General features: G+C 45.4%; 1 protein-coding gene across 9 annotated transcripts in view; it reads right to left on the bottom strand.

Annotated features, from left to right (window-relative positions):
- RALY (RALY heterogeneous nuclear ribonucleoprotein) overlaps positions 1-18,785 on the bottom strand; it is a 163,184-nt gene that overhangs the window by 82,247 nt on the left and 62,152 nt on the right. The window lies entirely within an intron of this gene.

Genomic DNA, 18,785 nt, shown 5'->3' with positions numbered 1-18,785 from the left:
TGCAAAGAGTAATCCCTTGGACTGAAATACTTGTTAGTTTCAAGTTTTATAGAATATAGATCTGTTTCCCTCCTAGCGTTGAACTTTGCTGACTCAAAGAAAAGGGATCTTTAACAATCCCCTAGATAGCTGTACTTTTCTTACCTAAGCGCACACAAATTGCAACCTACAACCAATTAAACAGCCAGTTTCTCATTTTTCACGACAAACATAATTTGTAATTTCAAAATGTCAATAAAGAGTCTTTCATTTTTATATTCCATAACATTTGCAACTCAGCTTGGTAATTTTGGAGTCAACACTAAAAAAAAAAAAAAGCAATTAGGGTGCTAATTGAGAATCACTAAGTTACTTCATATAACATGTTGCATATTTATCTACTTGTATGCTTTGCTCTAACTGCTAACACCATACTAAATGCTGCAACTGCATTTTTCAGAGAGGCACATCTCTCTCTCTCCAGTTCTTCATCCCATGCTCCGGGCTTTAAATGCTGTGAGACAAGTGATGGATCTGGTTCAGGGAGAAGGCACAATGAATCGCAGTGGGATGAGCAGCACTTGAACTAGGCTAGTTTTGCTGACAGGAGCAAGCAACAAATAAATCCAGTCTGTTTCCTACATAGAATTTTAGTGAGTAAAGCAGAAAAGAACCTTCCAAAAATGTTATCATCTAGGAAAATGTATGTTTAGCTTGAGGAGCTTTGTATTTTGGGGTGCCAAAGTCACATTTTTCTCTCAAGCCTGGCTTCCACTGAGGTAGGGTTTGGTTTGATGCATCTGACTCAGTCGAAGAGGGGAGCTGGGCCCCCTTGGCCAGAGCATGTGCTGGGAACCACAGTCCAGCTGGAGAGCCCCAGCTCCCAGGAGGTGCAAGAGCAGCCACTCAAAATCCAAATACTTCCATTTTATAAACTACACATTCTGTTTTCTGTCTACCGTTCTGGGTTATTTTTAGAGCTGAAAAATAAAAGCGGCCCAATAGAAAGCAGATACTAGACCGTAGTCTCATCAACAGGCCGAATTTCACTTCTGAGCAATTTGGGCCAACATCTTTGCATCCCTTCTGCTGCCTCTCCTGGGAGACAGTCTGGAGACAGGACCCCCTGAGTCAGACAGCAGAAGTGAGCCAGCACCAGTGCCAGAGCAACATCAAAAGTTCCAAAACACTGGGGAGCCTCAGGACCCCAGAGGAATTTTACTTGAGGTTGTTGAGGAGATGTTTTTCCATACCCGCTAGGCCAAACTCAACCCCTGTGTGAGCTGAAAGGCCGCTCTTTTGGCCAAAAGGACTTCAACCCTGGAAGGCTTGGAGGATGGCTCAGGAGGTTGTCCCAGGGCCTGCAGTGATGCAGTCACCTCTCCTCTGCTGTGCCTCTCACTAGGGTCTCCTGGGGAGCAGGAACACACACCTGGTTACAAGATGGTCATTGTGCCTGGCCGTAGCTGGCTACAGTCACATATCCCCATGGCCCTGTCTGGCACAAAGCAAGGGAGAAGAGGAATATGGAGGAGAAACATGGAAGAGGGTGGAAGAAAAAAAAGGTAAGCTTCTTCATCAGAAGGGGCTACTACTGAATGTCCCTGATTCTGCAGAAATGCTGAAAGGGAAACAGAGTTTCTAACAGCCACCTTGGCTGTGTCCTCATCTCCGAGGCCTCCGCTTCACACCTCTGCGGCTGTCTTGCAACCTGACATTTTCAGAGATGGGATGTTATTCTTTTTTTTCACACTAATATCTAAATTCATGGGAGGCATTACTGATGTGACAGATTCTTTGCAAATTCAAACACGAAGCCAAAAAAGCAGCATGCGTACACATGCCCAGAAATAAAGGCGATGCACTCTGCTTTCCAAAGCTCTCTGTTGGAGGGATACTTCTGATATGAGAGTGCTAATACGGTATAGCATTATATGGATTGGCAGCACACCACCTGCAGTATTAAGACTTCCGTCAGCCTTCTTGTCACACAGACAAAGAGCAGCGTCTCTGTAAAAAACCTTGCAATTTTATAAGTTTGATACTAATACCAAGGCTTAAGAAGAAAGTACAAGTCAGCGGAATACAGACGGACGTTCTTCCAGTTTGGCAATGCTATTGCCTGAGAATGAGCTTCACTGCACTAATAAGGCAAGACTGGCATTGTGCTAGTAGACACAGATGCTGCAGAAGATGAAAGCAAAGAAGCTCAAAGCATGCCCTAAGGACTGATGGACTATCGTAGGCACTCCAGAAATACTCCTGTAAGTGAGAGGAGCCTAGACAGATCCTAGGGATCAAGGAATGAAGAAAGGATGCATACATGAGATGGTCTCACTAACCAGATCAGATGCAGGTTTGCAACACCTCGGGAAGCACCCTATTTCCATAGCACAGAGACGGTCTCGTGTCACGGTCATGGACCTCATGCACTGCTCCAGCCTAACTGCCATCCCTGGTGCTGCTGTGGCACTGGTCTCAGCTGAGGCTTACAGGGTGTAAAGACCTTGCGACTAGCCATCAGAGCACTCTCTGCTCCCTTACAGCTCAGTCAGTGCTTCTGCAGCGCATGTGGGCATGTAACTCCCTCTCCTCACTTCTGAAGTCCACAGTCCAGAGGTAGGAGCAACATCTCTGGTCCCTTTCTCTCAGGACTTTAAGTGCCACCACTGGCATAACAGGAAGGAAAGACAACTCCCTCCTTCAACCATTCAGGAAGAAAGAGACTGGTCCGTTTACACCTTTCAGCAGGCAGGCCCCAACACCACCATGAACTTAAGCCATACACCCTGGGATCCACTATCCAAAGCCCATAGCCTTGCTGCCAGAAGTGTGAACTTCTACTGCTGGCAGGCCAGTGGCACGAGTGAGTACAGAGAGCTGCATGGACTGGTGAGACTCAAGTGGAGGTTCCTTGTAACTGAAGCGAACATTGCACATCTCTGTCCCTCTCTTTGAGACAGAGCCCATCTGGCAGTTTGAGTCCGTAAATTAAGCTTCTAAGTCAAATAAGCTCTTAACTCAGTCAGTCAAGGCCTATGCTTTTGGACTCAAAGGTCTTGCCTTCACAAAAGATTTCACATACAGACACCACTATACTGGTCACTACCTCTGAAGTCCTTACAGTCGAGGTGCTGTATCTGGTCTGCTCAGATACAAAGCAGAGCTGTTTCGAGGAGAGGCTTTGCAAGTTTGCAGGTGCAGCAGATACCGGGCACGTCCCTGCCGACAGTTCCTATGGGGTGTCACATTTTTTCTCTCTGAACGTCATCATTAGGAGTTTAAAATACAAGACTGACAGAGCAGATAAAGGGTGAACGGGACAGCAGGGAGCTGATGGCAGAGACCATCCTGTGGCTTTGTTTTCTCTTGCAATTGAATTAGGATCTGGTAAGAGATGGTGAAGGATTTTCTTGCCACATGTTGCTCTGTGATGGAGTTTCTGGTGTATGGATTAGAGTTTTCCAAGGAAATAGCTCTGTGAATGAATGCTTTTAAGGAAGAAACGCTACTGTTCTAATGAAAAACTCAGGGGACCGTTTTGGTACGGTCATTTCTTTTGGAAGACCAGCCCTATAAAGTCACATCCAAAACCCACTGTTGAGCAGGGAAAGACTCTTACCGAGCACCAGGGACTCTGTGTCTGGCTCAAAGGGGGACAGGCTAGAACAACTCAGCTGGACTTACTCTGTGACGTTCATTGTCCAAACCTGTTCACACATCTTCCTGATCACTTGCTTTGAGGCAAGGAGGAGTGAAGCTTTCTTTCAATTATTTTTCCAAAGGAATAAAAACTATGCTACATGGTTTTGCTTCTGAGGTCCACTAAGAGTAGACAGATGGCCCCAATATTTGGGCTTGTGCCACAGATTATTCCAGCACCTTTTGAACACCCAGACGTACCTCTGACCTCAAGCTTTTAAATTAATTTAGGCAAACGCTCATTAGAATAAAAAGCCACATGTCAGATAACCAGGCCAACAGAAGATTAGCCTCCTTCTCTAATTAAAACATTTACCATGGACTTAACCATAGTCACAAGCATCTCCTAGTCAAAATCTGTGACTGCAGTGCAAAATCTGCGATGCTCTTGAAAAGTCAAGCAGGTAATTGCAAAGTAGCTAGGAACAGAGTCTGAGCTTGATTTGAAAGATCACAGTGGAAAAGCTGTAGGTCAAATATTAAGGCAGGTTCTCTTTTTACACAAGATTAGGCACTTTTCATAATCCATAGGTTGACAAATCCTTTTAAAGGCAATGGGAACTGCTGTGCTAGGGTTTGCAAGCCTTGTATCCTGTCCTAATTGCACCTGGGAAGCCACATGGGCCAGGCAGTGATCACTGAATTCACTTTCCCATCCTAAGTGTGCCCAAGAGCCGTATTTGCAGAAAGAGGATGCTTACAAAAGCTCCTTCATCGCAGAGTCCTAAAGCCAAAAACGAGGAAAGAACCCAAATTTAAAATTAGGCAGAACTTTCTAATGGCTTATGTTACTGTTGCTACATTACGTGTAACCCATCATTCCCTCCTTTATCATTGCAAAAAGGAGAACACGTAGGGGGCATTACGAAGGCTGTCTTCTTCAGCTCACAACCCCAAGTCCCCTACAACACACTCTTTCCTCAAGACAAAGGGGCTTTTGCCCCCAGCACTCGATGCACCACTTTTGCCAGTCCACGGAGTCTCGAACCTCCAGAAACATGAAACTCATCATTTTCAAGGAATTTTCAAGGGGCAAGGAAAAGGAAAAACTCACTGAAAAGCTTGGCTGTCCCTCATTATAAATTCTCTACACTGCTAAACACTTTTCCCCTCAAAATACAAGGTAATACGATGTGCTTTTGCAATATTGTTGGCTTTATGTGCCATAAAGCAGCACCTGCATATGCTCTGAATTTCAGTACAGCTTTGACCTACAGCACCCCTTAACTGTCCGTTTTATTTACAACATGATAGGGAAAGTTCAAATACAGCTTTCTACCCCTGCAAATGCAGATATTGTTGTTTATTTATAGTTCCTTATTTTCAGAGAACATATAGAGACAAGAAGAAATGTCATTTATTTGGGAAGGCAGATGTATTGAACCGATCACTATGCAGACAGGCCTGGAGAACCTTGGAACCACAACTCCTAATAGAAGATAAATTATCCAAACCCTTACATGTCCTTTTCCTGTAAGTCTCAAAAGTAAACTTGGCCAAAAAAAAAAAAAAAAAGCAAAAGCCCTTCTTCTAGCTCTAACAGGAAGGTACAGATCTCTGTTTTTCAGTGTTTAAGCTTGTTCAACCTGCAAACACAAAAGGACTTGTCTCCTTTTTTGTATGGAGGAGGCAGGGTGAGGGTGAGAGCCCCTCCTACATTAAAAAAGGGGCATTCATGCATCTGTAGAAATAAACCTATGGAGGTAGCAGAAAACTGGTGTCCTTTTCCCATATAGCAATAAAAATTGCCATAAGATGGACAGGGAGAGAATATTAATTTGGAAAGAAGGTCAAAGTGTCATAAACGGCTATGAATTTGCCCCTGAAGGCACTGGGAAAATGACTTGTCTCCGCAGTTTGTAGGATGATCCCGATCTACGATGTCTAACTTGAGTGAAGAAGAGAGAATGGAAAATTGGAAGAACCAAAAAATTCTGTAACAGGAAAGGGGAACATAAAACAGTCCAACAAGGAAGAGTGATGTTTAAGTTCAGACCGCATCAGAATGAGAAAGGTCTACCTTACGGTAAGCCTCACTTTTCAGGGCCCATTAAAATAAACCTCTGCTGAATTCCACCTGGAATACAATACAACACAAACCTCAGCTAGCTCCACCTGGGGCACAGATAGACTATTTTAATGGTTTAGTTCCCATATTTTATTCCCTAGCTAAATACAACAATGGCATTAACTTATTGCAGAATTACAAGTATTTACAACCAATCTACCAGCTAAATCAACAAACAAAGTTCAATTAGTCTCTACGGAGAGAGAGCTTTGGGGGGACCTACAGGATCCTCCTCAGACATGGTCCCACTCTCGCCAAGGTGGGGCAGGTCTGTTGGTTGTGGATATGCTGTGCCCTGGCGCTCAGCTGTCTCCTCTGCTGGAGCTGCTGCCTACCTGAGATCTTTTAAGAAGTCTTAAGTCTTAAAAAAATGTGAGCAGGTAAAAAACCCATGCGCCACTGCTGCTGCTGTGCAATGAGTCTAACCCTGTAGCCTTTTGGTAGGCACTTTATTACTTTGACAACAGCTCTTACCAGTTTGAAGGCCTAGGAGATGGGAGCTGATAGATCTAAACATATTCCTGGCCATAAATGGCATCAACGCATCCTTATGCTGTGGTGGCCAGATATTACCATATCAGTTACAGGATGTCCTGTGAAAACGGACGTCATGGATATGAGCATGTATCTAATCAGAATATTTTCAAGAGTGGATAGCTCAGGGAACTGCGGGCAGATAACTACAATTTTGAGCCTCCATAAGCTGATATGCTATGCCTATTCTACAAGGGAGCTGATTTTTCTTGTGCCAATAGCATGACTCTGGCTTCATTTTGCCTGTATTTCTGGCACGTTACCAGCCTCAGATCAGCTTCTGCGAAGATGCCATTCATCTGAGGCCAGTAGGAAACATTCCTCATTGCTTTCTTACGTTTTTCAATCTCTAACCAAAATTTTCATATAATTTTAATGTATTTTTTCTGACACTTTAGGAGTCATTATCCTGGTATATTTAAATCACATCTGAGCTGAGCTAGTATGGAAAAAAAGTTAAACTGACTCTAGGTGGCCCCAGCCTTCTTGTGCCATTATCTGAATATTTTTTCCTAGGTCTCACTCTGAACAGTATCTCCAGCAATCACAGTTCACATTTCATCCAAGGTTAGACAGGGCTGTGTGGGTGGGGTGTTCCTACATTGCTTGTTTTGCTTTTAAGTCAGGCTGACATGCAGGTAATACAGCTCTAGATCTTTCCTTGTTGTGTGTTTCCTAAAATGTATGGTTCCTACCACTAACCCCCCGCCCGTGCCTGTGCTCAGACTGCAAATCACACAGTTACAGATAACAAAACAACCTGTGCCTCTGCAGTAATGTGTTTTCCAAATCCATCGTGGTAATGGCAGGAACTGGTCTGTAAGTAAATAGACCATTTATTTATGGATCATAAATAAGAGCATTCAATTTTTCATGACCATAGACCAAAGCTAAAGGTTCCCTCTCTATCTGAGCTGATGGACACTCAGGTCTTGTGCATTAGGCTGTGACTGGCAGGGGGGCAGCTGCAAAGACAAAAGAAGGGGCATTTACATCCTCTCCCCTTCCTCAGTGTCCTGCTCACTTTAATGCCGGCTGCAAAATAGCTCCAAGCCAGAAATAGGGTTGGGCTGTGGGCAGCCAAGGTTTCTTCAGGGCAGGAAAAGCTGGACGCACTTATCTCTGGGGAAATAGCCGAAGTAAAGAGCTGGTCAGAGCAAAAACTTCTCCCCTGGCCAGCACTGACACTGGGAGGGTCTGTCCAAATGAGTCCATCTCGCTACCCTGGGAGCAGTTACCCGACTGTGGGCAACTCAGCAGAGACCCCGTGGAGCTCCTGTGTAGGGTTACAGCCACCAACCTTCCTCAATACGCAAGAAGCTCATGGGAAAAGGCCCATTTCCTCTTTATAGCGCTTGGATGGGAACGACTGTCGTTAATTTTGAGATGGAGAGTACAAGCAATGTGGGGACCCAACTGACAGCAAGCTCAGCTGGCCACTTGGGCCAGTAATTGCAAGGAAGCAAGGTCACTAATGTGGGGGCATAAATTCAGCAGAGCAATTTTAAGGGGGAGGGAAGAGAAGGAGATGATGCTGGCAAGCACAGGGTGAAATCAAACTGGAGAAATCAATAAAGGGAAAGGACAGAGGGGGGTGACGGGAAACGGGAAGAGATAAATTAAAGGCTTGACCAAGGGTTATGATGGCTAGTGAGCAATAAATTAAATAAAAGAGGGCAACAGGGACGAGCAAGGTAGTGTGAAAAATTAATTAAAAGGAAGGGAGGCATAACCAAGGCATAAACCATGGGTGCTGGCGGAAAGATTAGAGAACCCAGGGAATGAAGAGGCTTTGAAAAGTGCGATAGGAGCCAAGGTAGAGGCTGGAAAGCTTGTGACTGCATGTGAGGGTCAGATAAACAAGGTAGATGTGTTTGCAAGAATATGAGAAGCATGAGACCACTGCAGAAGCAACTAAGCCCCTCACCGAAAGACGAGGCATTGCTGGGGAGCGAGGCAATGGCACTGCTGTACAAAGTTACAGATCTTGGCTTTTGCAGCCAAGTTCATCATGGGATTAACTCCCCTCACCTGCCTGCAAATGGTCTCCTTCCACCTACCTCGCTACCCCGATGCAGACCACACGGGCACTGCCTGCAGGAGGGGCGCAGCAAGAGGTAGTATTTCCCCAAAGGAAGGAAATGCTTGAAATAAGGCACCCTTCTCTCCTGCTTGCTGCTTTTCCTGCTGCTTCCACCTCCTCTAGCCCCAGAGCCCATCCTCTATCGTGCTTCCCTCTGGCCTCTCCATGCAGGCACCCAGGTGCCAGGGTAGCCTCTCTGCCTGTGCCTGCGGAGCTGAGCTTTCCAGCCTTGGTCATGATGGTGCAGATGCATCCCTTCTCATGGCATCAAACCTGCGTGCCCCCGGAGCCACTGGGACAGCCACCACAATGCTGGGACCCGGAGGGGATTTCGCCCTGAAGGAGCTGCAGGCCGTTACCTGGCCTCAGATGCATCACCAGGAAGGCAGCTATTAGTCACGGGTTGGGGGTATGGTGGTGATTCTCACAGGACTTTTTACTGTTTGCCAGAAAGGATAAGCAGCAGCAGCTCATTAGCTTTGCAGAGAGCAGGATTAGAGTATCCCAAAGCCAGGATTTTTGCCCTGACAGATTTTCTGTTTGTAATTCCAGATCTGTCTCAGCTCTATAGGGACCAAGGACTCAGGCAGGCTGGATGGGACCTGCTGCTCAGAAGGAAAAGGCAGCCCTGCTCCTTCCTCCAAAATTTCAGTCTCTTTGGCCCCAGATGCTAGTGCATTTACAGGGCTGCCAAGACCATAGGAGCCTTCTTAGGTTATCACGTTACCGTGAACTACGGAACTGGTGAACTGCTACTGCTTATCACTGCAGAGCTCCCTAAACCAGTATTTTATTCGAGGGCTGTTAAATGATGTGTAGTGCATGTGCTGCTTTGCTACTGTAGGATTTCTCATGAGGAGCAGGGTTGCAATTTTTAGAAGAAGGGCCCTAGAGGGTTTTGGGGCATGCGTGTGTGGGGAATATTTACATGAATATCTTGAGGCCCTTCAAATCATACATACAAAGAAAGAATTGGACAAATTTGGACCTCATCTGCTTTTAAATCAGCATCCTTTGAAATGAAGAGCCTGTCTCAGTACTCCAAGAAACGTAGGCTGAGAAGATGGTAAGCAAAAAATACGTACGCCAGAGGAGAGAAGAAGAAATAGTAAAGACATTCCAAGCTATGACAGGAAAATTAAAAAAAAAAAAAATTAGGCACAAGTTTTTCAAACACCAAAAGGGGCACATGCCAGATCAACGCACTGGCAGTGGCAGTCAAAGTCCAGCAAGGAGCAGGTTCAGAGCAGCACCAGGGGTCTGATCTGCACAATGCAGAACACAGCACAAGGACTTCCATGAGCCTCGGTGGACTCCATCAGGAACTTCAACAAAAGGATAACTACCATCAAAGAGAGCTGAATGGGCTCCCTAACCTCTCTGTGCCCTAACAAACGTCTCTTTGACTTCTGTTTAAACCAGATTATAAATAGCTATCTAAGTGGTAGTTTATTTTAATCTACATGTAAAAGGAAGCAGGTAATGTCTCAGGGACGTTATAACCTAAATAGGTGAGGGTGTATTTCCACCTCTTTTTAGTGTATCAGAACAGAGCCACAGAGGAATTAGGGCTCAAGCTAACAAAATATCAATTCAAGTGTAAGCACATGCCAGTGTTGGGCTAAGGTGGGCATGATCACATAGGGAGCCGGCTATGCACCCAGATCTGAGCACAGCACTCTCAAGACCCCACTCTGTCTCCTCTGAGAGGCTGCCTTTCCTCATTTGGTGTCCATTTGAAAACTCACAAATTCAGCCTGCGAACACAGCCCCGCCAGAGTCATTCCCCATCTCTTGTATCGCTCCCCCTAGATCTGCTACTGAGGTTCAGTGAGATTTTAGGTGCACAACAGGGACAAAAGCCATCACGCTCTGTTATGCTGGGACATGGGTAGATGACTGAAAGCCATTGCCTTACTGTGGGGTGATGGGTTTACCACTCCCCAGGTCATCTTTTACAGCCCATCAGCCGGCAACTGACTCCAGCGCGGTGCACAAGAACACAGTGGAGTTCACAGCTGGTGCTGGCTAGGTGTCACACACCATTCATCACTGCAGTTCGCCTGCTAAGTGGTAGCTTGTAAAGCTGCAATGAGATGGGCTTTTTCCCCTGCGTACACGGACACTGCTAGGAATGTTGCCCAGTCCCCTTACAGTAAGCCATATGCCCCTGCAGTCACGAGGCAGGCAGATCTCTTGAGAAAGACAACGTTCCCTTTTAAAGTTACTTCTCTGACTATAACCACTTTTGAAATTTTGCGATGTAATACAGTAATTCCTTTAATTACCAACCCTTTTAACTACCAAGAGTCACTGTTCAACAGTATGGCGTTAATGACACCTCCAGTTCAGACTTCACCGCATGGGTGTTAATCCTACTTCAGAAAGCCATGAGATTGCCTTCCTGACCTGCTGCTTACATGCAGCACCTTCCAAGAAGAAATCTTTTATTCAGGATGATTCTTGTGAGATCTTTGGCATTTCCCGTTTCCTGCTCCACTGGAAGAAATTTGAGAATAATGCATATACCCACCCTGAGGCCACACGTACTGAGGTGGGCAACATGGAGCCCACTGCCACTGCCTCCGCAGCTCGGAGCTGGAGCCCTATCCGGCACTCCCTGCCCCTGCAGTTGTTCTGCCCACACTGGGAGCTTGTCCCTGCTGAGTCCACCCGCTAGGGGAAAGCTGGAAACCCGGATCGCTCCCTCAAGGTTACAAAAGATGTCATGAGGTTCCCCTTACTGACTCTCTGACCCTCATTTTTTGTGCAAATTCTACCCTCAGGATGAAAACAAAAACCTCAGGATTTTAAGACAAAAAGACATCCTACCCCATACTGTTCATCATAAACCCAGAGGTGTGTGGCATCTCACATCCTCCGACTCTTACAATACACAGGGGACAATACACTTGTCCAGGCAGCACAAGTCCTTGTGTCCCATCACAGTGTTTGAAAGGTCAGTGCTGATAGAGGAATCACACATAATAGTAAAATGCTAGAGAAGCGGGACTGTAAAATAAGCAACTTTTTGGCCAATTCCCTGAAACCCCCAATTCAAACCTAGCTGGAAGCAAATCTCAGACCTGGATTTCTGTTGATGAAGCAATGTGACCATCTGTTTGCTTATCCTTTCTGCATTTTTTGCTAACTCTTATTTCTCTCCTTAAAAAAATCCACGCTCACATGTCATATTTGATGCAACTGGCAAGGTCAGATCCACCATATCCCATCAAGCACATGCCAATGCAGCCTTGCAAAGGGAAGCCAAGAAAAAATGTGCAAAAGTGAAGATTCATTTTCAGGTTTTCATTTTAAGGCATCCCCTTGCCTTCTGTTTCCTGATGCACTTTCCAGCCCTGGGACTCAGAGGAGTAGCAAAGCTGGTCCTCTGGTTGGAAGAGGACACAGTAAGGGAGCTCTAAGATTTATTTCCTGTTCCCCGTGTCTGAGCACCCCATTGACTAATGTTTTCATAGTCATAAGACCAGTTAAAGATGGTAGCAACACTTTTCCTTTTTGAAGGCTGAGAACTGAGAAACTCAGGGCCAGATCCTCAAAGCTGCCTGGACATCTTTGATGGCTGAAGCCCTGTTGACTTGACAGGGAATCTGGGAAAAATATGGTGGAGAACTTGAACCTTGTGGCACATATTTGAGCCTGGCTTCATCTAGCATTAAATCTTGTCCCCTGGCCTTTCCCTCCAGCAACATGCAATTTGAGTGGGCAGCAACTGGTTCTTGACCAGGAAAGCAGAAAATGCCTTGTAGGTGAGGGGGAAACAAGCCAACAGTGGCAAAGACCTGGTGGTTCAGAAAAAGGTGACAAGAACCTGTCCCTAGTCCTTCTGGCCATCAGCTTGTTTCTCTAAGAAGTTAAGCTGTCAACAGATACAACCCACTCCACTCCAAGTGTGTGAGCACTCATTGGGGGGTTCTTCACAAATTCAGGCCAGCTTAGTTCCCACTCAATGAACTTACATATATATACAACTGGTAGGCCCTGGGAATGCCTCTGTGATAGGTTGCTAACAAACACCTGCGGGAACTTTTAAGTCTCCTCTGGAAGAATTTAGGAATATTTTTTAGGTTTCATTCTGCAAACATCTGCACCTGAACCCTGAGCATGGGTGTTGTCTTTGCCCCAATGAGTAAAGTGACTTGTGTGATCATCTGTCAGCTGGTGCTTACGCACGGAGTCAGTTAGAAAAAGGTTTTATGTTTTCAGTTCATGCACTACTGTAATCTAAATTAACCTTCAAGTTTGAGAAGCTCTGAGAAACACAGATAATTTCAAAAGGCAAATCCAGGAATTAAAAAACAAACCCCCAAATCGGATAATTTAAATTGACATGTTATTTTGATAAGATCAAGATCTGCAGAAAACTTAATTCTCAGATACAGTATTCATTATGAATCACTTGCTCGGCTCTCAAAAGATTGAAATATTCTGGTTGATCATAGGAAAGAAGTTCAGAATTTCATTGTTGACTCAGGAAGGTATTTTAACCCATGGCTTACTGTGCGCACAAGTGTTTTGACTGAATTTATACATTTAAAGTTAGACATACGCTTAAGTGTTTTGGTTTATCATGGTTTTAAAGCTCAAAGCATGTACAGCACAATCCCCTGGATCATGTATGCTACATGAAGACATCTTCCATTTTCTCTTCAACCTTACTTTCCTTAGATAACATCAAATGGCCTGCTCTTCTCATATACACCTGGAAACAACACACCTCTCCTGCTGTCTTGGTAGAGCAGATGAGAATCTCAAGCTATTGTGTTTATTTAAAAGCTAAAGATGAAAATTATTTATCTATGCTAAACAGATTCAGAGTGAAAACTCTTCCGTAGATCCTTTTGTACATGGCAGGTGAGCTGCTGGATTCCTTGTGATGTTTTTAACCCCAGCTGGGCAGGTAACCACCTAGACAGAGCATTAAGGCCATTTATGAAGGGTTCATCGGCATCTTCTTCCACTCATCTTCCACTAATGCACCCTGAGCAGAGCCATGCAAGCTTGACTCTGACAGAAGTGAGGAAGCAACTTCTCCATTAAGGCTAGTGACCTGTGTCCATAGCTCTGCTGGCATGGGTGAGCACTTGTCCACCTCTGCAAGGCTCCAGCATGAAGAATGGCAGCTTAACATGTCAGGATTTGGCTCTCACTGGAAAATTCGATCCTTTAACGGAACTGCTCAGGTTCCCACTCAAAGCCAGCTGAGCTCTGCTCTGCATAGGCAGAATACCCGCGGGGGCAAAGGGAGGGACCAGCTTCGCCCTGGAGGATTTCCGAACTGACGGAGACCAGGGTCTGAGCTTTGCAGACTGCGCTCCTTGTGCTTGCGATGTGCTAAATGACTTCTAATCGTCTTCCATCAAAACAATCTCCAACGTGCTCTGCTTCCATGACAAACAAACAAATTAAAGACAGGTTTGGTGCCAAGAACACGCCTCTTCTAGCTCACAACTTGTCTGTTTCAGCATAGAGAGCAGTCAGGGACCAGGGTCCCTGAGCTACGAGAGTGCCGCTCCACAGCCCGCTTTCACCAGATGAGCGCAAATCTATTCAAGGTGAAAACATGTTCCAAATGAACTAGCTGCCTGGGAACATCCTCCAGCCAATTGCTTAGAAATATTGCACATTTCATTAGATTATTTCTAGCACAGATACGTGGGCAATCACTCCAGAGAGTCTACTTAGAAAAGATTTTACCTGGGCCTTTGCATTTATTTATTGTAGATAAATATTAGGGGGCTTTGGCTTTCCAGGGAATTTATTCCTGTTCTCCACAGCCCCAACTGCCTTCCTGCACCCCCTCAACCCATGGCTCGCAGCCACTCAGCCTGCCCCAGCCCACGCGCTGCCTTCTCACCACTCGCAGGGCAGAAAAAGACAGAAACAGGCAGAGAAGTCAATCTCAGCTCATCTCTGAGAGTCCTGCAGGAGTAACTGTCTGAACCAAGACTGAATTTTGAGGCTTTGAAGAGTAAACCCAAGCCACTCTGCGGAGCATGAATGGGTCTCTCAATATCTGCTTGGTAGTTTGGGGAGTCTTGAGTGCTGAAATGAAATATGTATGTTTATATCCTGCAGAAGCTAGAAAAGAAGGAAGAAAAAGGGAAGAAGGCCAAAGCCACTTAATTTGAGACCCGCTTTGGAAAACTCTTTGAATAGCAATGAATTTCTTGTACTGGCTGGGCCCGAGTAGCACTGCTCGTGCCTTTTCTCAGAGGTGGAAGCGTGCGGATTGATTGCATTTCAGCCCCCTGTGGCTAGCTTGCCGTCAGCCTCATCCACCGTGCTGAGACCTGGGAGCGCCAGCAGGTGCTCTGCACACGTGTTCCTCCCTCATTCCTATGAACAACCCCAAAAATTCGGAGGCAAGAAATTTTTCTGGGGAATTTCAAACTTGGGAGTTGTAAATGAGGCAACACAAGGAGTGCGACCTGCAACAATGCGCCCAGAGGGGGATTTCCCAAAGTGTTCCTTACCTCCAGCTTCCTGGGCATCAGGGACAGTAACAGGCCCCTTCTGAAAACTCCTATTTCTTATGAACTTGGTGAGTGGAATATGTGGTATGGGAATGAGCCAGAACGAATCACACAAATCACCTCCTGCCCTCCTTTTCTCGTCATTCAGACTATCCACGTTTAAATTCCCCATCCTCTCTCATCGGAATCATACATACTTAGAATGGCGTCTCCTGAAAGCCAGCAGGAAATCTGGACTTGGGTAATATAAATAATGAGAGAGGATAGAAAACATAAGCTTAAACAGAATTTCTTTTCAGCGCTGAAATGTTAATCGTGTTCTTTATTTCATAGGGTACCTCACCGCACCAAGCCTACAGCCTAGAAAAAGAAAAACTCTGTAGATTAGCCAGGATCCCCAGGGCATCGGGAGGAAAAGTTGAGATTTTCCCTGCTTGGGTGGTCTCAAGGCTGCGATTGCTGTAGCACACCGGGAGTGAGCACACTTGAATCTAGTTACCCTCATGGTCCCCTCTCATTTTCCAGGGCAGACTGAGGTTGCTGGGTCCACGAGGAGATAACACGTGTGTGACAGACCCTGAGTTCAGCTCCCCGGCAGCTTTTTAACCAGTTCACCCTTCCTCTACTTCTCCTGTTTGCCTAGATGAAGTCTTCTTTTTCTGTATTTTACACAGATCTATTTTGACTAAGCAGTTTGCAGCTTAACCATTGGCCAAAATGGGCCACAGATGACAGCATTCATGTCCCAGCACGCCATCTGCAGAGGATGTCATAGCACAAATTCTGCACCCCCGTTTCAAACACTGGCAATCAGTTTTGCTGCTAGGTCCATGCAAGAGATAGCAATGACAGGTCTGAAGCCTTTTTCCCCTTTCACTGCTAAACAAAACCCATATGCTTTATTTTATCTACTAGGAATTTCCTAAGGGTGGTTTTAATTATTTGGATTTCTTCTCCCTTCCTTTGAGGTTTTCAACAACACACAAACCGCTAGGGGCAACTGAGGTTTACTACAAACACCCATATTTCACAGAGGAGACTCTTTGACCACGGTCAGAAACTTGTGGAACTCAGTACACCAAGCACCCTTCACCCTGGGCTGAACTACTCAACAATTCATCTTCACCTGCACAGCTCCTCCATCTAAATCCCTACGCTGGGAAGGGACGTTGCTGATGAGGTAACTACATTCAATAATTTCCTTAAATTATAGAAAGAACGTGTGCATGCACATATCAATATCCACACTGCAGAAATCACATAATCTGATTATAACTGTCTACAGAGAAATAAAAATAAAATGAAAGCAAACAACCCGCAAAGGCTGAAGCCAGTCTCTGCCTAGAGACAGCCAGACGGACAGCGTACGATGTACTTGCCCATTCTTGTTGAAGAGTTAGAGTTGCAAAATGCGTGTTATAAATAACAGACCCAGGAGCCCACTGAAGGCTAAATTCGCTCTCAAGGCTTTGCGCAGTACTTCTCTTCCTAAAGTGCTGAAGTTGTTTATGACACCTGTAGAGCCCTGGAAAGAATTACAGCTTCAAAGTCACTCCAGATACATCTGTTATCCTACTGCACATTTGTTTCCTTGACAAAAATATCATAGGCACAGAGCATAATTCAGTCCTACAGTTAAGCTTTTTTAGATTTGATCATGCAACTCTATCAACAAAATGTTTACATCTTGCTGCCTCCACCGTACCAGATACTGCCATCAACTAGAACAGCTCCAGGCCACCACTGGGGAGTGCACGGAGTACCCTCTCCTGTGGCTGGTCTCAGCAGTGACACCTGCAACTTCCTTTTGACCTGGACCATCTTTTCTAAAATAAGAAACCTGTTACATCGCTTCCTTCCTTGGCCCACGGAGATGCTAAGAAGGTCACTACCAGATCGCAGCTTACTGTGCTACGGAGTGCTGTCCTAATCCTGGAAGGACAGGAATGGCCACAGCTGATAAATGACTTGAACAAGTGATTAGAGTCTGGATTTATTTGTGATTAGACCCAGTGATGGCACTCAGCGACACTGGCTGCTTCTGAGAAGAGAGAGACAAAATTTCATTCATCCAGTTTTTACTGAGCTACCCAAACCCTTGCAGTGCGCTTTATGTCCTCCCACTATGGGACACTTCCAACCCTGTATGGGTCAACCTAATAACAGGTATTTCTGTTACCTTTCCTGCATTGCTGGAATAACAGGCATTTTCATCAGCCTTCCTAGGTCTCCAAAGTTACCTTCAATGCCCTTCTTGAATTGCCTGAATAATAGATATTTTCACAGCTTTTTCAGTATCCTGCAAGAAATTGGTACTTTCACAGCCCCCTCTGGAATCAGCTCTTGTTCTGTGAGCTCCCAATAATTGGAGGGGAAGAGTGAAAAATGAAAAAGAGAAAAAATCAACCAGCAGAGTTCAAGAGTTCAAAAGTCCCATGAAAGGAAAGAAGGAGCTGCCACAGTTCAAGCCCTACAGTTCGTGCACACAGAGTACGAGATATTTTCCTCCTATTAGGGGACAGCACAGCTGTACCTACTTACAATAAATACCCTACATGAAGAGAAGGCTCCATAGTTTAAAGCAGTGGTTAACACACCAGTGGCCAAAATAATGCCTTAGAAAAACACTGGCAGCGATCTTTCAGAAAATATCTTGACTATTCCAGAAATAAAATATTTCTTCCATGCTGCTGAATCTTGTAATTTCATTGGGTGAGTTAAATCCTGGTCTATGGAATTAGGGCACCGTATTCCTCTTATTCATGAGGAAGAAGGGTTTTAGCCAGCTCATTTGTTTAACTATATCAGAATTTTTTAGTCCTACTTCATGTAATGATATTTTCATTGCTACTAAGGGAAGGTACACTGAACTAGAGGTGGAATGTGTTTTTAGATAAATCACTAACACACCCAATTTCCCATTCTCCTTCAATTTCCTAATCTGGGTTTGAAAAAGTTCAGATGAATCTTCACCCCTCTGTAATGTTGGAGTTTCATGGATAAGATTTCCAAATAAGATAAAAAGTGTAAATATCTTGTATTTTTATATACCGAATGTGGCATCTGCTGAGGTGCACTAACCAACAAAACAGCTCCTACCCACACTATACACGATTTCATCTGGTCACATCTATTTTTTCTCTCTTCTACTTAAGTTCCCAAGGGAGAAGCTCAACCACAATGCTAATTAAGACAAACATGTTACACCATGACTATAAACCCAGCAGAACTGGCAACCGGGGCCTGCTTTTATTCATCTGTCTGGGAACTGGAGGTGAAAGACCACTGCTGAAAACATTACACTGCTCCATGTTCTTAACATTGTGTGTAATCCAGTAACTTCTGTCGAGTCCTGCAATCGTCATTCGCTCTCCATCGATGCCAACTCTAAGATTTACTCAACTGAAGTCCCAGCTCAGGACTTCATCCTCTTCGTTGCTCAGGAAGCACGGCAAGTTTCTAACAGCAACAATCATCCCTGGACCAGCATTTCCTAATACACAGGGCACAGTGTCACTTGAACTGACCCCCAAAACCCTCTTCCACCCTCCAAAGACAGCTCTTCTTCTTCAAAGAGGTGCTTTTGGCTCAGCCTCTCTGGCCAAGCTGGGTATGGGGGAAGCTAAAGCGCATGGTCTGACTGCGCTTGGACAAGTGCCTTTTCCAGATTGCAAGGGGAACATGAGCTGAACTGTCTGCGTGCCAGCTCCAGCGCCTTCCTCCAAAGCCTCCCACGTGCCCAGGACAGATGCGCTCTTCTACGGCTCCCTGGAAAAGCCTCTGATTGTGACTCAGTGTGCCGCAGCAGAAAGCAGCACAGGACGTGCTGTGGAGGCCCTGACAACACAGGGAGCGCTGTCCCCAGACCAGCGCCCTGCTCTCACTCCCCTGGGCTCGGTCTCAGCCCCGTGCGCACACTAGG

Source organism: Struthio camelus, chromosome 18, assembly GCF_040807025.1.
Source record: "Struthio camelus isolate bStrCam1 chromosome 18, bStrCam1.hap1, whole genome shotgun sequence".
Taxonomy (NCBI): domain Eukaryota; kingdom Metazoa; phylum Chordata; class Aves; order Struthioniformes; family Struthionidae; genus Struthio; species Struthio camelus.
Note: the sequence above shows the minus strand (reverse complement) of the source record. Positions and strands in the feature narration are given on the sequence as shown.